At 33.0% G+C, this 8,703-nt stretch overlaps 1 pseudogene; it reads right to left on the minus strand.

Moving 5' to 3' along the window:
• Positions 1 to 607: 607 nt before the first annotated feature.
• Positions 608 to 7,844, minus strand: LOC129288078 (probable linoleate 9S-lipoxygenase 5; annotated as a pseudogene).
• Positions 7,845 to 8,703: the final 859 nt, after the last annotated feature.

Below are 8,703 nucleotides of genomic sequence, written 5' to 3' on the forward strand. Positions count from 1 at the left end.
CCTGATAGAACGAGAGCATAGGACCATTTTCGCTTGCCTCTAAAACATAACCTAGATAGTCATGATGAATGGACAGTTTCGCTCGATCACAAGAAATGAAACGCGAAAGTTAAAAGAGCCATTATACACAAGCTTGGAAATGAAAACCGCCGAATTTGAAAAAAAAAAAAACGATTTCGAGGAGAAACGCACCAGAGTAAATGCTCCCATAATAAGCGGCTCTGTAAAATGGTTGAATTTGAAATTGGAGAAACAATAGTAGAAATGCACTATAATGGAGAAAATAGTAGATGTTATAATGCACCCGTGATGGTTGGCTGTGCAAAGATTTGAAATTGAATTTAATGTTCCCGTGAAAAATGGCCAAAAATAGTTGATTAAAGTATTTCTAAAATGAGAAGAAAAATAATCCAACTGACCAATCAGGACGCGTCTATGAGATTTAATTTGTAGATATATAGTTGATTTGATAACATAATGTGTTTCAAGAATTCTTGCTAGCCTAAAAAAATTATGTTTAAAAATTATTTTTCGTTATGGAGAAGTTTTAATTATTTTAGAAAACAAAACCCAATCTTAATTTAGTAGGAATCAAATGGCACTCTTATCAAATGCAAGCCCACCTATTATTAATTAATGTCCACAAGGTACAAACAGAGATATCCCTAGCTACAGTACAGTTGAACAACTCCAAACATGAACAGAGTATACAATCAAAATGGAGATACTTGAAGATTCTTAACTCAAGACTAGAAAATAGAAGGAAAGAAATAACTAATTGAACACTGAGAACAATTTAACAATATCAGTATTCCAGCAAGCTAAGCATCTTCCAGCCCTGAATATCGTAATAAAAGATACAGATACACACTTGTACTAGATAAAAACTAGCTAGATAGATAGCATAGGGATCTATCATAGGATTAAACTATTTGGTTTTGGTTGATCAGCCCCTCAAATAGAGATACTATTTGGTTGGTTGATCAGCCCCTCAAATAGAGATACTATTTGGGATTCCCTTCCCACTCAACCCCGGTTCACTGTTAGGATAAAGCAAGGTGTAGGGCATATTAACAGGACCATGTCGATTTTTGAGTTTCACATCATTGTTATCTCTTTCGATTCTTTCCTCAATCTTTTTGAGTCTTTCTTTGAACCTCTCAAATGCCTCTAAAGGCTCTTTATCTGATATCCAATCAGAGATGTCAGATTGTCCAAGATATGCCTCAGTAGAAGAATGTCTGGACAAGATAGCTAACACTGAAATGACATTGACTGCTTGCTCCTTTGAATTAATGGTTCTCAAGAATACTTTCTCTGGATGAGTCTTGAGCTCTTCATATTCAGGAGAACCCTTCTGAGGCATGTAACGTCTAGTCATAGTTGGTCGGTTTAGGATATAACCACCATATGGGTATTGTCCAAAATTAACAGCTGCATGAAGGCCTGAAGTAATCCATATCAGAATAGTGCAAGATTTTATCAAGTCATCACGATCCTTCATCGGGGGCCAATTGGGATCATCTTTCTTATCACCATGACCCACCTGAACGAGTTCCTTCCACCAAGATTGAAGTTCAGTGTCTCCTTGAACAGTTTCATCTGACTCGTAATAAAAGGAGCAATAATCTTGGACCCAAGTCTTGATTGCAAACCATATATCTAGTCCATCAACAGCATAAGGGTAATCTTTAATTGCAAGGTCAAGGCTGTGAGGAGAAGTTGAATCCTCAGTTGCCATTCCCCTAAATCAAGCCAAAAAAAGAAAAAGGAATCAGTACCATTGCCTCTTATATATATGTTATGATGATGCAATACAGAATCAAACTCTTCTTTTCGGGAAAATTAATCATTTAATCTCTATACTTTCAATTCAATTGTAACTTAATCCCTAATTTTAACTCGATATAACTCAGTTTATATATTGTAATTCAGTACAACTTAATCCTTGTTGTTTTAGCCATTTAAAACATTAGTCCTGAAGCTTTAATAATAACTTTATTCTTTATAATTTTGTTTTCTAAAATGTAAGGACTAAATTTTAAATAAATAAAATTATAAAGACTGAATTACAAAGAGTTAAAGTTCAGTAGAGATTAAGTTTTAATTGAGTTAAAACTATAAAAATTAAATGATTGGGAATAGAATACCCAAAAGGTGGGAGAGAATAAAATAAACAAAAAGTAGCATAAGGACATTGCATTTTGACTCAAAATCTCATGGTTTAAGTTTATAGGTTTTATGCCAACTTTTTTTTTATTTTTAATATGGGACTTGTCACATGACCTAAGTCCACTCACACTAGGACTTCCTGACAGATCTTATTCCTAGGTTACAGATTGACGATAAGTTGTTTTAGTGATATATATTTACCTTTTAAGAAGATCAGCTGGCAGTGCTTGATTAGTGAAAACCCAATTCTTGTAAACATCAGATGAAAGCATCATAGAATATCTTCCTGGCAAAAATGTTGACTCTATAATGCCATTTGCATTGACGAGAGATTGTCGAGCAAGCGCATTTATCTTCATAGTATCAACAAAGTGTGGAGCTAGAAGTTTGTAAACAGGATGAAGCACGCTGAGCTGTCGATTTGTTGCAATGACGAAAGGTTCAACGACGGCATGAGTGCATAACCTGTGATCATGATGTACACATAAAAATAGTAATACAAGTCTAGCATATAGAAAGCAGGAAATTGATATATTAATTAGAACAATATAAATACCAATGGCTAATTAGTTGATGATAGTTGGAGTCGTTGACGACAACGTAGGCTTTAGCCAACTTCCAAATCCAGCCCTCCACGCCTTGTTTGCAGGCAAATAGACTTCAGGAGTCGCATTGAATTGACCGTCTCGTGGCAAACTTAATTCAATTGCCAATGGCTTTAAAGTGCCATCATTTTTCAAGAGAAGAACTGTCCTAGTAGCATATGCTCTAGGTGCAACTTTAGAAGTAATATCATCAGTAGCGGTTGTGTTTATAAGCCCCAGATATGGAATGAAATCATCATAGTAGTCCAGTAAAAATAATCTCTTCTCCTTTATTGCCTGGTGAATCAAATGGAAAAATTGTTACCACATTGAGAACATGAGCTTGAGATAAGTTGAACTGGATCAGTTCTAGAGCAACACTACAATTGTAGATGAATAAATAACAAATTTTCAGATTACCTGATCTACAGATAGCCCTTCTAGGTTTTCCTTGATATTATCTTCACTTATTTTGCAGATAGTACAGTCTACCTTGCTTTTTATAGGCCAATCCTACCAACAAAAGATATACGCAAAAGAAATGGAAGTTTTTAATTGATCGGATGGCAAATTGCTAACTATATTAACTTCAAACAATATAGCATACTTGGAGACGGCAAATTTTGACAGGATTTACTCCAGCAAGCATTTCTCTCGCGAATTCTTCATCTGTCATCCATGCATTTTTATTATCTGCAAATTAAGACCCCCATTTAATAATATTAACCATCCACAAAATGATCAACATAATGTGTGATGCTTGCAAGAAAACTATGAGATAAACTCTAGTCAATCATTTCTTTCTTCACATTAGTAATCAATGCTTGTGCGTCATGAAATGATACAGACATTTTCATGCATGTGTGTGTGTGTGTGTGTGTGTGTGTGTGGCATACCTCTCATCACCTGAGGCTTTTGAAACCTGAGAAATTCTTCACCATCAATTCGTAAAGCTTCCTTTAATTTTGGCATCGGAACAAAGCTACTTAGAGCCATAAGTAAAGCCTTTGGTAGCTTAAATCCACCTTCGTAGAGATTATGAACTTCATCAAAGCTATTGAACTCTTGAGAAAGACGACATTTCAAAGCATGTTTGATGAGCTTAGTCACAGATTTGAATCCAAAAGTAATAAAGTCTGAATTCTTCAATGGAGAAAATTCTTCATCTCTTGGGACGTAATTTGAGCCCAAAAATTTCACCCTGCTCTCGTATTCTGGATCAGAAAAAAATGGGAGAGTAATAGGTCAGCCACAAGAATGGAAAACTTTATAATTACCCTAGAAGAGATTGTTTGGCTAGTGTACTAGGTAAGATATAATTGGCAGGTTACGATGTAGGAAATTCTCCTTTCAATATTGAACTGTTTTGAGATAATAGTTTGTTTTTTCACTAGCAGAGATAAAGTAATTTGACATTGAACTTCAAGATATATCCCAATAACTCTTAAATTTTAGGGTTAGAAGGTAATTTCAATCTTAAACTATAGCTCTAGGACTATCTAAGAGTTTAAACTCATTTTTTGTTTAATATTTCTTTTAACTTTTTAAAAAACAGTGCAATACCGTCCTTATCATTAACAAATAATTTTGATTATTAGTTAACCAAAAAGTGATATTAAAAATTATAGAAACAAACAAAAAAATTATAGAGAAATACTCAATATTACAAAACAAGGACTCAAAAAATTATAGAAAAATAATAAAAAATACTGCACCATTTTCAAAAAGTTAAAGAGAAAAACTATACAAAAAACAATTTTAGAGTCCCAGATGCACTAGGACCCATAGTTTGAGGAAAAATTTGTCATTTAGCCATAAAAAATATCCTCACAATATGTCATTTTTGGATAATAGAATGACAAACTAATCAAGAAGGTAGACATATTCATAAGTATAAGGATATTATATTCATTGTTGTGTTTGTTTAGATTATGGATGTTGTTTGATTTCTGCAACCACGAAAATCAAATCTAGAAGCCTAACCTGACTTTACTAGTGACCTTCCAGTTCTTCCTCGACGAGGGTAAGGATGTTTAATTTTGCCTCCAATGATTCCTCCAAGAATTGGACGGTCATGTTTTTTTGGATTGTTCAAGTCATTATAAGGAGCATAATCATAAATCCTATCCCGTTCTTCAAGTTTCCTATTTCCAATTCCATCCCCTCTCAATTTAGATAATTCTTCTTCCCTGTATCTGCGGAGTGGATCTGGTGTTTTATCTGGAAGATACGACTGCAATTCACATTGAACAAACCTTTTTTTTCTCGTCAGATATATATATATATATATATATTGACTAAATAATTAATATAATGAGTCTACTACTTTAGTCTCATGTATTAGACTTTTAAAGCAGGTTTCTTGGTAATTATAACAAAAATGCTACCATCTTAAGATGATTTTTTTTTTTTGCTCCTCATTAAATGAACAAAAAGGAGTAGTTGGAAGTAAATGATCATAATTATTAAAGGAGGAGAAAGTTTAAACATTCTAAGGGTATTGTAGGAAAAAAAATTGAAATGTACTTCATTAGTTTTATTTAAAAGTCACTTTCAAAATATTTTATTAAAACTAAAAAAACCTTAAATTCAATTAATTTTATCTTAAAATTTAATAAGCTTCCACTTCTTCCCCCTAATAAGGACCAAAAAAATATTTTTATGAATTTTTCTTAGCATTTAATAAGAGCAAAAATATAAAAATAAATATAAAAAATAGTGAAGTATCTTACAAATAGGACTAAAATTAATCTTTCCTCTATGCCCTATAAATAGGATGAGAAAATTATTTGTAAAAAATGTAAAATAGGTTTTTTTGGATAATACAACTTTTATTTTGTTTCTAAACTTTTTTTCAATTATCAATTTAATCCTTGAATTTTGACTTAATACAATTTGATCCTTATGGTTTATTCAATTAAGAAATTATAGAGATTGAGCCATATCGAGTCAAAAAACTATGAGGACCAAGTTGTTCCAACTCAGGAAATTATAGAGATTAAATTGTCTTGAGTAAAAATTCGGGGACTAAATTACTGAAAGTTATATTTTTCTTTTTTCTTCTTCTTCTATTTGAGACTGAAAGGAGTACTTCACTTATGCTCAATTTATTACCATGTTGCGAAAGAAAATGCGACCATCTTCGTGTCTATTTGTAGGGTAAACCCAAGAGTTGCAAGGGAAGTGGATCTCAGCAACAACTGGAACATTTCTGAGTGTCAAACTTATTAAGAAGAACTCATTAGGATGCTTATTCTTGATCATAAATGCTCCTGGAATCCCTACTTCTTCTTCCCATTCAAAGTCTACTTTGAATTCAAATTTTTCAGCTGTTAGATCTGGGGATTTAGTGATCCAACCTTCCAAATACGCGGGCTTTCCAATTTTCCCTTTGGCACCCCTGTCTGCAAAAGTACATAAGGAAGAAGAAGATGAACTTTAGAAATTAGACATGGTGTCATTCCATTACTCTTACCTGTTTCTTTTCCCCCTTATTTTTGAGCGATTGTTTCCAATTCCTAACATATACTTCTCTCCTCTATGTATGAGAGAAGAAGTGAAAGATAGATAAAGGATGAGAAAGATTGAGAATTTCACTTTTCTCTTCCATTTTCCCTTCAAAATCAGTACTGTGGAATCTGGATATATATTTTGAGTACAATTAGGTGGATGCTGTGCGTTTCAAGGACTTGATAGGATTAAATTATATTATTCGCACTAGTTAATAGTAAGGCTACTTGTTTTTTTTTTTTCCTTTTTAAATATTGATACTAACAATTACTAAACAGTGGAGGTTGTTTTAGGAATTTCATATGATTAAAGATAGTACAGATTTACCGCTCGATTCAGATTATTAAAAGGGAGATGATATTCATGTCATAGGGTACACTATAGTACATCCGGGTCAATTGTCAAGAACTAAAAGATTAGAAGGACGCGCTTAGCGAGTGGAGTGCATGTGGTATTAAACACGAAAACAAAAAGACAAATTAAGAATGAAATTGTTGGAGGTACTCAACATGAAAAAAAGAAATTAATATCACTGTCCTACTCAATAATTAATAGGTGGGAGAATGATAATTGAAGACTCTCTAAAGAAATTAACGTAAAATAAAATCCTAAATTCTTGAAATTTTAATTATAAATTCTTGATGTTTCCTAGTTTCAATTGTGAAAAGTCTTTTATATTTTTCAAAGGCCCTTATTTTTCATTCTTCCTTAACAGGTGCATCCCATATTTCTCTGGCAACTTAATTAAAAACTAACAAAAGTTGTTGTTGTCGAGCTCGGCACCTCTAAATTAAATCTTCAAGGATTTACTATGAAGATTAAATTTGTTGGTAAAAAAAAAAACCAAAAGTTAAGAAAACAGTAAGTTGTCTCAAAACAAAGTATAGAATTTAACTTTAAAGTTTGTACAAGAAGAGAAGATAAAAGTGGTTGAACGTGAGAAAACATAAAAGAAGTAAAAAAAAAAACTAATTTTATAATGACAATAATACTCATTATAATGAGAATAATTTTAGAAAGCAAGTTTTCTTTCCAAAGTCATTCAAATTTTAATGAGAAAAAGTTTGAAAGAAAGTGTGTGAGCGGCATGTCTCCTTTCCTACTTTTATATAAGTAAATTTAAACTGATATAGGACGTGCAATATGGAAATAAAGTTAAACTTAATATAACTAATATAAAATATATAAAAATAATATATAAACTTTAGTTTTGATGTTTTAACCTGGAGATTTTGAGTTAACATTTTGTATCCTATAACTACTCTTTACCTACATGGTCTTTCTTGTTTCTGGGTACTAGTTTCCCATTCCTAACAGAAAGAAATGTGAAAGAACTAACCTGGGTCAAGTTTAGAAGCGCTAATCAACTGGAAAGACACGCCTTGGCCTAAGCACTCACTAGCACGATCCGCCAAAGAAACACCAAAGTCAGTCAAGTCGAAGGTGTTTTTCTTCTTCACCAACACCACAGCCCCTTGGATGACGCGTTTGTCCTTTTTGAGGCCTAACCTAGACAGCATTGTTACCTTCTTCACTCGAAGACACTGAAAAACTGAAGGAACTAAGCTGCAGATGGAAGAAGACTAATCACACGTTGCAAGTTGATAAGGTTCAGAGGGCATTTATAGGGGGGAGAGAGAGAGTTACAGGTCCCAAAAACAAAAAACAAAAAAATAGAGAGAGAGAGAGAGAGAGAGAGACTTTGAAATATTGCTACACCTTTACTAATTATTTTCTCAAGTTCTTGAAAATGAAGCTTGAGCCAAGAATAACAATTGTCCCGACAGCCAATAATCATTGTGATGGTCCATGGAAAATATGGCAATGTAGAGAAGATCAGATGGAGTCATCGAAATATATTATTTAATTTTGAAGTCCTATCTTTTTGCGACGCGTGTGCATATATGAATTACTGTCTAATTGTTCTGAAAAAGGAACACGGGTCGTGCACTATTCTCTAGGCTAGCTAAGCCTAAGATGTCATTTATATATTAAAAAATGGATAATTATTTTTTTCAGAAAAACTTGTAAAATTTGAATATAAAATGCTTTACTGAAATAATCTTTTTAAAAAAAAAAACGTGGAGTTATCTTTATAAAAAAATTCTGCATGATGTCACGCTGTTCACGTCATGTTTCATTGATATTTTTCCACCACGGCTCATGTCATGAACAGATCAGTTCACGCGCACGTCGCGTTTTGTCCCGACTCCCAACAATCATTGTGTCGCTTTATGGAAAATTTGGCAATAAAGAGAAGACCGGATGGAGTGGTCGAAAATATATTATTGAATTAATCAGGTAATTGTTTAATTTTGAAGTCCTATCTTTTTGCGACACGTGTGCATATATGATTTGCTGTCTAATTTTTCCCCAAAAAAAGAGCACGGGTCGTGTACTATTCGCTAGGCTAGCCAAGCCTCAGATGTCATTTATA

This window comes from Prosopis cineraria, unplaced genomic scaffold (genome assembly GCF_029017545.1).
Source record: "Prosopis cineraria cultivar Desert tree isolate PC_DT_omini unplaced genomic scaffold, ASM2901754v1 PC12, whole genome shotgun sequence".
NCBI classification, from domain to species: domain Eukaryota; kingdom Viridiplantae; phylum Streptophyta; class Magnoliopsida; order Fabales; family Fabaceae; genus Prosopis; species Prosopis cineraria.